Below are 14,928 nucleotides of genomic sequence, written 5' to 3'. Positions count from 1 at the left end.
AAGACAATGAGGACAGTTCTGAGTGTGAGAACTGGATTCTTGCTTCTCTCATGCTTGACATGGTGCACCTCTCATGCCTCCTACTGTCAATCCCCCCAACCTTTTGTGTCCATCACCATCCTTGTCTGTCTTGTTTGTCCTTCATGCCTGCACATGCTTCCTCATATAACATTCCTTCCTGATCCTCACACATTACTAAGCACTTTTCCCAACATTCCCCTCTCTTTGAAAGAAAAAAGAAAAAATGGGCCTCTGTCCCACAAAAAAATAATAACTAATACATAGCTCTCCACCTATGTGTCTTTCTGACACACTTGATTTGGTACAATTGGCTGTACAACAGTTTTTTGTTGTTGTCATCTACCCTTGATGTAGTGACAGTCCAAAATCAGCAAATTCTGGCTACACATAAGTTCATAGGTAGGTACTAGGCTATCGGCCCAAGGGCCTAAGTAAGCATAGCCAACAAGGTTCCCTCGCTTACGCCACTCAATAAAGTTAAGTTCCTGTGCCCTGTCGAGCAGAGACACAGAAGTGATCCCCAGGGTGTATTTCCTATTTCCCATCCACTCATCAAGATTTTTCTTGAAGAGTGTTAATGAGGAACTTTGCTTGACATAGATGGGTAGCTTGTTCTAGAATATAGGACGTCTCTGGGATAGGAATCTATCCCTCCAGCATGTTCTGTTTATTGTGGTGACAAGGTTTAGGTCCCTAGAGCATGTAACTCTGAGGGATTGTGATTTCTTTAGGTGTAGCATGCCCAACAGCTCTGGGATTAACATAGCTTTATATGTTAGGCAGAGATCTCCTTGGAGTAGGCGATATGCTACAGAGTAAAGCTGGAGTTTGTTGAGATGGTCAGTGTAGGGCATCTATTTGAGGCCAGTAATCCTCTTTGTGAGATACCTCTGTGGCCTTACCAGCTGCTGCAGATGTCTTGTAAGGTACATTCCAAAAGGGGAATTGTACTCTATAATGGGTCTAATGAGTGCCGAGTAGAGGGGAACACTGATCTCTTTTTTCCTGGATGAGAACCCTTTTGTAATGAGGTGTGCCACATAGAAGGATTTCCTGACTACTGTGGTGATGTGATTATCAAAGGAGAGACTGCAGTCCACCTGGGTCCCAAGGTCTTTTATCACACATTCGACGTTAAGTAGACTGCCATTTATGTTGTAGTTCATGAGTACAGAGTTTTTACCAAAGAGGATGACAATACACTTTTGGCATTGAGCTTGAGGCCATGCCTCTGACAACAGGCAAGGCATCTGTCTCAGTGAGGCCCTTCTGTAGGATGTCCACATAATTTGGGGACTCGACTATGGCTCCTAATTTGCAGTCATCTGTGAACTTCATTAGCCAGAGGCCTTCTGTGTTAGCCTGTACTTCAGAGAAGTAGATACCAAACCAATATTGTGAAGAAGTCAATAGCTATGGTTCTCTTGTGTTACCTTCCCTCAAATCTTTCTCTTCTTTCCCCTGTGTCCTACCCTCTGCTTGCTCTCCCATTTCACCACTTTCCTATCAACCCATTTTCACACATTTAATTTGGTTAAAAAATAGAATACCATGTATAGAACACACAGCCAGAAATGGCCCAAAAGAATGTCTTCCCTTAGTTTGCCTCAGCAATTGCATGAGCACTGGCATCATGCACCAATATGGAGTAGCAAGGAATGCCTTTTCATGTCCTATAACAAAACCTTGCCAGTTGTTGCCCTCACTCGTAGTAGTCTGGTTATCCTTGCACAAATTTACTTAAACCTTCTGTGCTATTGCAATGCCAAGTAAAGGCAGAATAAAGACAATACTTTGCTACAGTTACTCTAGTAGTTCTTTGACTACTGGATGTACCAAACTACAGCTTCTTCTGTGGAATGTTGACATAAATCACTTGTCTGAAAATTGCCTTTTGGCCATAGCATCAAGGATTCAAGTCCGCATGTATGCCACATTATTTCATATTGTAAAGTTATACTTACATGATGTTTAATGACATACATCTTCATTTTTATCCATTAACAAATTCTCATGAACAGATTTTGAATATTGTTGCAAAAAAGTGTTTGCAGAGAAATACATGCCCAAAATGACAAATTATTAAACCACCGTTACTTTACCCATGTCAGCATCAGTTTTTGCGTGTTCTGCAACTTCTTCACCCCCACAGCCATCACTTCCTGATACAGAGCATGACTAATTAATACTGAGAACACACCATAAAGATGTACATTAACAACCCTTAGAGAATGGATGACCTGTAGATCTCATGCTGACTGGAGAATGAGTATTCTCCAGCAGGGTGTTAATCTACAGGTTATGCCTGCTGAAAAACAAGTCTGTTTCATAGCAGCATATCAAGCTGCTGTGGAGCTCAGACTGAAAATAACCTAACCACTGCCATTGTTTTTCACTCACTAAGCAGCACTTTTGCTGTTTAGCAAGTGTAATATATATATATATATATATATATATATATATATATATAAAAAAAAAGAAAATTAAAAAAAGTGTGTGTGTATGTTTATGTCTTTGTGTCTGAGTATATGTGTTCTTGTGAGTGGCAGTGAGATCAGTCAAACACTTTTGCTGTTTAGCGAGTGTAAAAACTAAATGAAACAGAAAAAAGTATGTGTTTATGTTTCTGTCTGTGAACATATGCATGCTTGCATGCGTAAAAGTGTGGGGTGTATGAGTGCAAGCTAGAGGGTAAAGAGTGAGTACTGGCAGCAGCAACTATTAAGAGGCTTCATACCTCTCAAACTCTTAGCTCAAGATATCTGGATAAAGCCTAAAATAAAAGGTGAGCAAAGGCTCAAAACAGGAACATATTTTAAATGTTGCTGTTATAAAAATCACAAAGTTGCTTGAATAATAGTAGTTGTGTTAGCATGCATTATCTGAAGTGCAAGTGTTTCCATGTATGAGAGACAGTGTGATCAATGGAGCAGTGGCAGCAGCAGTAAAGAGGTTTGCATACCTCTTGACTTTTTAGCTCAAGAAATCTGGATAAAGCCCAAAATAAAGGGGGAACAAAGGCTCAAAAATAAGAACAGATTTTAAATGTTGCTCTTATAAAATTAAAAAGTAGCTTAAATAACAGGATTTGTGTTAACATGAATCTTCTGAAGGAAATAAGGTCTGAAAGTCAAATGTATGTCATTATTTTGTGGCTTCAGTCCCTAATGACTGGCGACAAACCACCCATTTTAGGAATAACAGACCAAAGAATAAAGCAAATATCTAGATATTTTTCAAAAATTATATATTTTGGATGTAAAATGTTTCCTTCAACACCATTACATATACTACAACAATTTTGACATCCAAAAAAAAAAAAACAAAAAAAAAAAATATATATATATATATATATATATATATACATATAAAACATACATACACACACACACACACACATATATATATAGTCATAAAATAAGTATGTAAGTAAAACACATCAATTTTACAAACAGCCCATTCTCTAAACACAATAATGCCCTCCAGGACATTGGTTATTGTGGAAATAATTGCCTTCCAGGGGTGTACAGGCCTCTACCTGTCACACTGGACCCCAAAACACCCCTGGGCGAGTGTTATTTTAACAACAACACACATCTTGTTGGACATTATTGCTTGTAGTAGGTATAAAAATTATTTCAGTAGGTATTACGTACACAGTTTTTCCAGGCAACAAAATATTCCTAAGTATTTTTAAAGTCATAATAAAAAGTTAATATAATAATCACATTCTGACACTCTTTTGTAATATCATCTGCATACTGGAGTCAAACCCTTCTTTAACTCTGCCTTTTCATTTAGCTCAGTGAGCTTACCTTGTGACACAGACAAAGCTAGGTTAAATGTTTATTTTCTCCACTAAGTACTATCTGGAGTACTGATGGCCATGCATAGTTGCTAAGCCTGTTTGTGCTGTAGAAGGCATACCAAATTAAAGTGTTTCACTTTTTCCTTCAGCAGATAACACTATTTGCTTACAGCCTAACATTGCACAAATTAATAAGGTAAGCAGAACATTTCATTTTTTTAAGTGAGCTTTGACATTAACCTGGAAATGTATAATACAACATGCAGAGCACCACTGAACAACACTAAACACTGGTACTTCACAGTTCCATTTCAACACATCAATGTATAATTGTGCATGTGCTAACACTTTGCCAACATTTGTGCAAACACGTTTCTTAGCATTGTGCTTTTAGAAGTGATTTGGAACAAAAAATAAGGATTGCTACTGGATGATATTACTTCATTACATGGAAATCATGTAATGTGCTCATGAAATGCTGTGAACTGTGTGGTTAATTGATTACTTCATTCTGGACAGTTGTGTCTGCACTGTTGCACTAACACAAATGATATACACCCATGTACAACCTTGATGTACAGAAATCATCATTTTAACCCTCCTGCATTGGAACATTATGTATTGCTTGGTACTGAAAGGTCACATTGCCCATTCATGCATACATGCCATAGCTAATATCAGTAGCATTCATTATGGTTTACATGCCATCATCATAACCTGATGATCCATGAGTGATTCATTGTCCATCCCCTGTTTCACATATGTGTGTTTCTCATATACACAAGACAGGTAGGTACATGTCACTCTCAGTTCTGCAGAATACATTAATGACAGCATAGCTGACATAAGTCAGCAGTATGTATGTATTATTAATCATAACATTAACCTTACTCCATCATATCAACCAATATGGATTAGCACATAACCTTCAACATTACAATACCTTCTCTGCCACAGAATGAGATGCTAATCCTATCTATATTGTACTATCAGACTATAAAGTCAGATTTCTGCTGTGGCGGTTGCATTAAGTACTGTGCCCTCTAAATTGCATAGCTAGATAGGTAAGCAGTTCTAATCTCACAGCAGTCAGTGTGTGAGTGTGTGTGTGTGTGTGTGTGTGTGTGTGTGTGTGTGTGTGTGTGCGTCTGTGTGTGTGTTTATATGGAGTTTTGCAGATATGACATTGACTACTGATATCCACAATACACTAGTAGTCTGGAGTAAATTTTGCACAGCAGGGGGGAGTCATCTTCAATGTCAGACTGTTCTCCCAACTAAATATTCTCAGCAGCACAGCACTGATATTATCACCTATAAAGTGCACTCTCATACTATTAAAGCAAGACTTTTGTAGTGGTGTTTGCATTAAGTACTGTGTCCTCTAGACTGTATAAATAAATAGGTAGGGGGTTCTAATCTCACAGCAGTCAAATTTTGTGTGCGTTTGTGTTTATGGAGTTGTGTAAATGTGACCTTATCTCTCTCTCCTTAATAAAACAGTAGCCTGGAGTCAATATTACATTGCAGGGTGAGTTCATACCAGTGTCAGACTGTCTCTCAACATCATATCCTCAGCAACACAACACTGATGCCATCTTCTGTAAAGTGCACTTTCACACTATCAAAGTCAGACTTCTCTGACAACACTTGCTTTAAGTGCTGTCTCCTCTGGAGTGCATAAGAAGATAGGTAGAGGGAACTAATCTCATAACAATCAATTTGTATGTATGATGGTGAGTCCATTGCGTCACTAGATGATTAATTCAGCAGGTGTGCTTATTTGGCTCCCAATTTATGAGAAACATTTACATGGTCAGTGTGAAGGCTACCAGGCTAGCCCGATAGAATTGTGCAGATAATTCTATCATTTGTAAATATGAATGTTGAACTACAGACTTGTTTTCATAAATGAAAGAATATGCTGTGAAATTTGAACTTAAAACAATGTAACAACATTGCCCTCTGCTGTAAAGAAAGCTAAGACAAGCATTTCTTGTTTGTCCTTTGTTCAAATTATTTCATGACTGTCTTTGATGTTTACAATTCGTCTCTGGCTTGGCTAGATGAAGGCATCCTGCCTATTGTTTTAACTTAAGGAATAATTACTAGAGCTTACATGTGGAATGTCTTTTATTGATGTAGTTTCCTGCAGCTGTAAAATAACAAAATAATGTAGTATCTGTCAGCCTGGGAACACCAGGAAAGTGAAAGAATGATGTAATTTTTATCAGAACTACAATTTCAATTTAAACAGATATAATTAGAAGGCATTAAGCATTTTTGTCTAGATCATCCAACTCACAGCACTGTCTTGCTCATATGTAAGTTATCATAGACTTGTGTTTTCTTTTAGAAATAGCTAGGAACTAGAAATATTAGACTAAGTGTTTTTCTGTGATGTCAGAACTGTACTACTGATTTATTTTAAGTATTTCTGTGTGATCTCTGAACTCTTTGACTAGCACTGTGTAGTAGAAAGTATTGTCTTATGGCTTTAATTATTTATTATTAAATATTTTATAACCTTTTAACTGTGGCTGGTTTGTGTAGAGATAAGTTAAGCTCTAGAGTACATTGAATATTTATAGTGTTTACTGTCCAAGTCACTCCAAATAAGCCTTGACTGATTAGTCACACTTACCAATTGGATAATAATATTGCACAGTAATAATTGGACAACCTTTTAAGGGCCTTTGAGTAGCTGATAAATATTAGTGGGTGGTGGCAGCTGGTACTACCATATAGTCTGGGAAAAAGGGGCACAGCTGGAGAACCTGTGCCAGCCTTCCCCAGGAGTGTCTGTGTGGTTGTATAAACTCTTCTCAAAGAGTGTGTGTGTCAGCTACATGGGCAGGGACACAACGCACAGGTTGGACAGAGAGGGAGTTAGAGGTTTTAGCTTGACCACTAGGCTGAGATCTGGACCCTATAGCTTTGCCAGTGGGGAGTCTTATTTGGGACCTGGAGAGCAAGGGAGTGACCAGCCCTGGACTGAATGTAGTCTCTGTGTGCTCTTAAGGGAAATTGCACTTTACTGTGTGTATTTGTCATCCTTTTCTCTTATATGAGACGTCCTCTCTGATGTCAGTGGTGAGGATTGAGGCTCCTTGATTGCTGGGCCAGGGCACAGGTGTCACATTCAGAATAATCTCACATCCCCTTTTCACTCTGTAAATGCATACTATCTGCAACAAACTGATGAAGACATAATTTCAATATTGCACTCTCACACCACTAAAGTCAGATATCTCCTGTAGTACAAAAGTATAATACACTTGTATGTAGATTATGTCAGTTGATAGGTGGGGAGATCAAATACAGTAGAGAGACTGTCCTCATTGTGTGTGTATGTATGCAAATGGATGTCAGAATGTGTTGCACCTCCTAGTATTGACAACATTTATAATTCCATATAGCTGTTGAAGTCATTTTTGCACAAACACCTCCTTTGCATGGCACAGCTAATGTCATCCTTATGAAGCTAGAGCTTGGCTCACATGCAGTCATATTTCTCCTGTGGTGTACTTGTGTGTACATTTGTATAGTACATAGCTAGTGAGTTCAAATACAAGAATGACTATCATCTGTGGTTTCGTGTTTCACCCTCTTACTGTGCAAAACAGTCTGCAAATGCATATATGAGGTATATCTATACGATGTGTTTGTGTTGTTCAACCACCTTTTAGCAGAAACATGAAGGAAATACACAATGGTGATGTCATCCATTGAAATGTGCAGTGTCACAGTCATCAAATAACTCTGTAGTTGCTCTTGTGTTTCAGCAAACCTTCATTAGCCTGTGATGTTAGCTATATAGTTCAAATCCCAATGTCATTGCTCACAGTCACTGCATATGTTAACAGCGTTGTAACCCACATGTGCTATGTTCATGTGGGTATTTTGGTTCTTATTACAAGAGCTTATTCTGCATTTCCTTTGGAAAGGCTGTATTGAAAATTTATGCTGTCATTTGAATAGATTGTCATTCCATCACACTTGTGGAAAAACACTTCCTTAAGACTGAGGACATAAGATGATGTAATATATGTTGTTTACTAAGTAAGGCATGTGTTCCAATATGGGACTATATCCACATTCGACATAATTGTTGTTCTACCATCAGAGTGATAACAGCAGGGTCCACAGGTATGTTTGGGTATACCTAGCATCAGGTAGTGTTTTCTGACATTCTTTCTAAGTAATTACATGGACACTTATTCCTTGATTCATACACACAGTGTAATGCTTTCACTTAACCACAAATATGGCACTTGGCGATGCATTTATACCAGGGTGCATTCATTGATCCCACTAGGATGTTGACTTTCTCAACATTTAGGCAAGTGTTCCAAACCAGCACTGAGTGATTGTAAGCATTTGTATCCTTAACTGTTTTGTAGGAAGGACATCCCTCGAATTCTACCTTGTATACATAGAGTGGCAGAGGCCTCCCCCTATTAATTTTAGCAGATAAAAATTATGGGCAAAATAAAGTGCAGTTGATTGAGTGACTTCACCTACTTGGAGTTCAAAAACTATGATAAAAGTTCCACTGTGACAAATGTGATTAATCCCCCCTTGTTATTTGGCGGAGTACAGCTTGATGTTCATGTTTGTCATAGAGATTAATTTTTGTGAATGTACTAGCATTACACAACAAACATTACATAACGTCATTGTTATCCCTTGATATCTTACACAAACAAATGCAAACATAGCTTTGGATTGCCTGAAAGTACACCTTTGTTTTGCCATTGTAGTGGTGAAAGTGTACCCTTGGCCCATGTATCGAGTACTGTGGTATACACATGTGTGATCCAGTTCATGGCTAGGTTGTGTACAGATATGCAAAGAAGCTGTCTTGGACCAAAGAAAATTGATATTGGACTGATCACAATAGTGTGCACATTAGCATACTCATTTAATTGCCATCACTCTGACATGCTAATATGACATTCAGTCTCAAGAGATCCTTTCTTAATTCACACATTAATTTCATTTGTTTTTATCACAATACCAATTGCTACCTCCTGGGGCAGATGCTGTCAGTGCACAGCTCTGAGGAATACATTGCATCATGGTATGGTGTTTGCTTTTGTTCTTATCTGTCAGCACAGTAACTGTGTCAGGCAGGAATGCCTTATGTAAAGGTAATACATACTTCACACTCTACTCTTACATTTGTAATGCCGCATACATCTAAATATAGGGATGCATAACTATTATAATATTGAGATGCATAATTCCCTTCAAGGGTGATTCTGCTCGTCCATATTTTAGACCTATTATTGTAGTGTAAACAGTTAGTACACAGGTCAGCGTTGCTGTCAATGGCATGGACTCAATCCCTGCAAAAGGTGATTGCGGCTTCTGAGGAATTCCTATTTTCCAGCTTTTTATATGGTTGTGATGCACACTATGCAAATATCTTATTATGTATGAACTGTCCTTGCGAACTGTCATCTCAACTCAGCATGTCAATGACGTTCATATATCAAGTAATTCTCCTCTGATACAATGTGAATTTGTGTAACTGTCACATCTTATAATATAATGCTTGCTTTTATGTGCCTACATTTGCTCAGGAATTGTGGCCACCAGTAACTCTGCCATGCGTTTTGCAATATTTTAATATTACAAAATTCTCTTTGTGACACAAGCACCTTCACATCAATTATTTTATTAGAATTTGGACATTTACCCTCCAGTCTTACACCTTTCTATATACATCTTTGTGATTTTTGTGCACATTGTCCTCAGTACACTTTTCTTGTCTGGTAAGCCATTTATTGTAGTTCACCTCCTATTCTTGATGTGCTACAGACCTGAGTAATTACTTGAACTGTTGTACTTTCTCTCCAGTCAACTTCCAAGTATTCAGCCTGGTCTCTGTTGACCTTAGAGGTTTTTCTGACAACTGCTTGCAGCTGATTGTGACAACCAGTCATTTACGCTGTGGGATGACTGTTTCACTGGGAATGACATTGCAATCATTGATTCTACCCCAGTGCTCCTTCCTTACTATGAGGAAGTCTACCTGATTTGCATGTTGGCTACTCTTATACGTTATCTTGTGACTGTCTCTCTTTCTGAACCATGTGCTGTCCACTATCAGACAGAAGTCTAGAATGGCCTCTCCTTCTTTATTCCTGCTGCCTCACCCATGTGGAGCCAGGCAGTCCTCATATATTTTTCTTTCTGTCCCAATATGAATATTCAAGTCCTCCATTATCAACCACAACTCTTGCTGTCCTACTTTATCTAGTAGGCCCTTGTCTGCTGCCTGAATGCAATCTTTTTCTCAGCACCATAACTTTGCTGTGGGGCATGGTCTAAGATTATGAATACTGCTTTATCTTTGCACTGTAGTCATTGTGTTATGTTTATCAGCAATTCTGATGACATTTCTCACTGTCTTTAGAAGCCTCTCTCTCTCTCTCTCTCTCTCTCTCTCTCCACAGTTCCACGCCATTTCTAGTTTGTTTTCCATCTGACATTGGGTCCTAACCAAGTGATGTTGCTGTATTGCCCTTCTATATTGTCTCCTTAATACACAGGATGTCCAGTCTCTTCCTTACCATTATGTCATGCACATCCTAGCTGTGTCTTGTTAGTGTATATCTTGTGCAGCATTCATTAAGTCCTGTTGTGCAAGTTGATTCATTTTGCATACAGCTTTCACTATAGAGCGCTATCTTTTTTTGGAGGGGTAGGAAGGCAGGCACTATTCTATTCTATGAGAACTTTTACATCCTTGCAAGCATTTGTCTTCTCTGTAGTAGTCACTAAATAATTGCAGACATTTGAGTTTCAGGCTTAATGACCATCAGGGAAAAATAGTAATGTAAAGCCTGATATTCTAGAACCTTCTAAGTATATAATGGCGATAACTGTACCCGATTTTGTTCCTTGGACTACCATTAATTTTGTGCCTACTCTATGATTCTTGAGCTAATGGATTGAGAGCCATGATGGGGAGTTGCAGTGGGTTGCTCACAGTATTCTGAAGACATTTAGCTGAGAAGAAAAATTCCTCTGAGGCAGTTATATATGTATTTATTCATTCATTTGATCACAGTCAAACAACTGAGGTGGATAGTCACAGTCATACAACTGGCTATAATTAATAGTTTTGTGTGTGTGTGTGTAAGTGTGATTGGTAACATAGATGTTCTCATCTGAAACTGATTTCACCGAATGTCCCTGACTTATTTTGTCTCATTTTGCTCTGTTCCTAATAAAGGTTGCATTTTTTTCTGTGCAAATCATTGAAGATTGCATTGAGTAAATAATGACAGACATTTCAGTTTCAGATTTAATAATCTTCAAAAAAGCATGTCAGCACAAAGCCTTTCCAAGTATATAATGGTAATAGCTGTCCCTGTTTTTGTTCCTTTGTCCACAATTATTTGTAATTGTTCTCCTTTATATTCACCTAAGAGTGTAAGAAGTTTGTTGACTACTTTAAGAACAGAGAGCTGAGAAAATAAATTTCTTTGTTGCAGTCATTCATTTGCTTGCAGTCAAACACCACAGTCATGTAAATGGTTGTAATTAATATGTACAACGGTGGTCTGTAATGAAAATGACTGCATGTGTGCAGGGGATGGGTTGCAATTTATCTAAAAGTAACAAGTTGTCCATAATTTATCTTCTTTCCATCACATACAAACATTGCATTGTACTCAGTAAGTATTTCTTGTGGTGGTCTGGGCAGGATGAGTGTGATAGCAACTGATCATTGTGAAATCAATGGGCATTTTAATGCGATGGCAGAGGACTAGGTAGGAGTGTCAGATTGGACAACTGTATTTCTTTTGCTCTAACATAAGGTGTAGAGTTTTTGGATTTGGTGTTCCTTACAGAAGAGAGGAGAGAAGGGAGACATATCAGATCAGAGAAGGGATATTTTTTTTGCTGCTTAGCTTTGTGTCAAGGGTGCCAGATTGGTGAGTAGCACTGGCTGCTGAATGAGCTAGCTACAGCTCTGACTGCAGATGTTTTGTGAGCATAGTGTTTACTGCATTTCAAAAAATATAGGATATCCAGACTTATGATTTTATCATATATGTATCTGGTTATGTGCAACTATTCATATAAATGTGTGATGCCTTGATAGATTACTTGGGTAGTTACAGTGGTTATGAATACACACGAATACTGTCAGAATGTTTTATTCTTTGTTAAGTAGCATACAGAACAACTTAGAATGGCTGCTCAGTCAGCTGGAATGGTAAATACGTCTGCAGTTGCATTCTTCTTTATATACTAATTTGTGATTACTAAGGGATCATTTTGAAATACTTTCCTGTATTTTGGGTTATGGAAATTAAAGTCTAGTAAGGGCTACCTCTCAGTGTAAGATTTCTTTAGGGTAGTTTTCTGCATTGTTCTGATTAGTTTTGACACATTGTACAGTATCCAGTAGTTATTATACTTGGTAGGAATGTTCAGTGCTCTCCATAGCCTAGCACTTTGGTTCACTTTCAGCATTGCTGATGACTAGTGCTCTGTCTTTCAATCTAGCCATACATCCTACAACTTGAGGTAGAGATCTTTTTACTGAGCACATGGGTGAACGTCTGGATATTTAAAGAATTTTTCAGGATTCAGAAAAAATATTGCAAAATGTAAGACAAATCTCTGCAGTGACCAGTCTTGTGCAGGGCTGGGGGCATTCAGAGGATCAATTGGAGTGGCCACACAAGGTCACAGAATACCACATCATACATAGTATGCAACTGAATGTACAGTGATGGAAATGAGCAAAATTCTGATATCAAGCATAATGGCAAATACAAATGAGAAAAAACAACATAGCATATCAATTCAGAAATACATAGAAATTGCAGTGTGTGTCACAACAGACAGTGTAGTCATACACCACTGAATCATGATAAACAGAACAGAGACAGAGACCTCAGTAACATGTTACAATTAACAGCAACATTAGCAGAACTGACAGTGGCTACGAAAGTGTGGATCATCTCCACAAAGCAGAAAGATCTGGCCATGCCTAACATTTCATCCTTTCTGTGACAAACAGTGAAACATTACTGTATGGACAGACCCACCATACAGGAACTGGTACCAATGTGTTACCTTCAAAATATTGTACCCTTGATGACAGATATATCATGCCTATAAAATCTGTTAATGCTAGCCATCAAGCTACACCCAAAAGCATACACATGGCATGCAAGAATGTAGAGCTATTAAACAAAATAAGTGTAGAATCTGCTTCTGTCACCTTGCTAACGTAACATTTATTAAAACCACTGATATGGTCAATGGAAGAGAGTTGCAAAGGTTGCTGTTTCCAGGGAGTACCACTCCACTATTTAAAACACAAAATGTTTGCAAACATTAAACAACTAGTAAAAAAGAAAATTTAAATAATATATGTATACGGGGGAAAACATGGAATATATTATAATGTATGTAGAAATAGAAGGCTTTTAGGCAAAGTGCTACAATGAGTAGTTCCAGTGTCTTACTCAATAAATGGTGTGGTCAAAATCCTCATAATTTTAAAGAGGTATGCAAACTGTGAAAGGAAAGGTTCAACTAGAGGCAGTAACAGAAAAACTTAAATGTGTAGAACAAGAAAAAACAAAACAAACAAAGGTTTAGTTCTTGGAAGGAGGTATAGATGAATCTGATATTGGGTCTTATAAAAGAATCTTCAAAAAGAAGCCAGTGTGTGGGCTGACAATAAAGGGGAGTCTTATCAAAAGACAGCAGTTGTTAAAATAATAGAACAGATCAGTGGAAAAAATGACAAGCAAGGACACATAATTAAGAATACACTAAGAGAAGCAAATGTAGAAAGAGGGAAAGGAACAAATGAATCTCAAAAATGAAAGAATAGGGAGAACCTAAACAGTGTTGTAAGCTTTACCTTGCTGCACTAAAGCAGAGGGGCAGTAAAAACAGGAGCACATCTCTAAGGGAAAAGCAAATAAAGAAATGTCTGTGGAACAGAAAGATATATGGCCAGGACCGTTGGTGGAAAAATTTATTTTCCTGAGTTCCATTTATACAGGATGAACTCAATGAAAGGGAAAAGCCTGTACCTGTATTTATAGTAGACAAGGTTATGGCCTCCACTTCACTTAACAAAAGTGCTGATGACCTGTCCATTATTCTGACAAGCCATGCTAATTTTAAGGCTCTGTGAGAAGACAATACTTTAAATGGAACTAAAAAAAAAAAAAAATAGAAAGAGTACATGAAGAATAAAGGGAACAGAACCGTCTCAGTTCATAACCAGGCATTTAATGAAGAAATGCCTTGTTTTATAGGATAAACAAAGATGAAGAATAGTTATTGATTAACGTATTAGTTATAAGGCCATTCGGAACACATGAAATAAAGTTGGTACATAATGTCATTTTAAGTGGCCTTATAAGAATGGATAAATCAAATGCTATGATTTTAGCTAGACTACTGAATTTTACAATTTATTAATTTTTATATGATATTGTTAATTAGTGAGATCCTAATGTATTTCTGCCCTTTGAGCTTGAAACATGGCCGAAAAGGGTCAACAGATCAGCTCTCTTACCTGTTAAACAAAAAGTAATAAACACCACAACACAATCTTCACTCCCTCTGGAATATTCAATGCAACAACTGGGATCCAAATGGAAATATATTTAGCTGCTTACTTCCAATAAAAGAGAGCACATAGTAAAACAAATATAGTTTATTCTAGTGCCTCGGTGGTACCACCTTCAAGGAATAAAAGAACTACAGAAACCCTATCATTTGTATTCTATTATTAATTACATTCAATTAATCAATTAAACAATAAAAAACAATGATCTTATTAAAGCAAACACTTCTAATTCAATTCATTAGTTAAACCTTTAGGAACCAATGTCTTGTATTTCAAAATATAAGTACTCTCCTTGTATAACAATATTTTTCAAATAATTTTTTTATTTTCCAAATAATATAATGTTTAACAATACAATCATCAATAAACAAGTATCATAAACCTTTATATACACTATGCACAACTGACCTGAACCAAGGAGGAAAAAAAATAATAAAATATATGAAATTAGTAACAAAAATGTATAATATTCAAT

Source organism: Protopterus annectens, chromosome 3.part0, assembly GCF_019279795.1.
Source record: "Protopterus annectens isolate FY-2018-M chromosome 3.part0, PAN1.0, whole genome shotgun sequence".
Classification (NCBI taxonomy): Eukaryota; Metazoa; Chordata; order Ceratodontiformes; family Protopteridae; genus Protopterus; species Protopterus annectens.
This window is presented reverse-complemented; position numbering follows the sequence as displayed.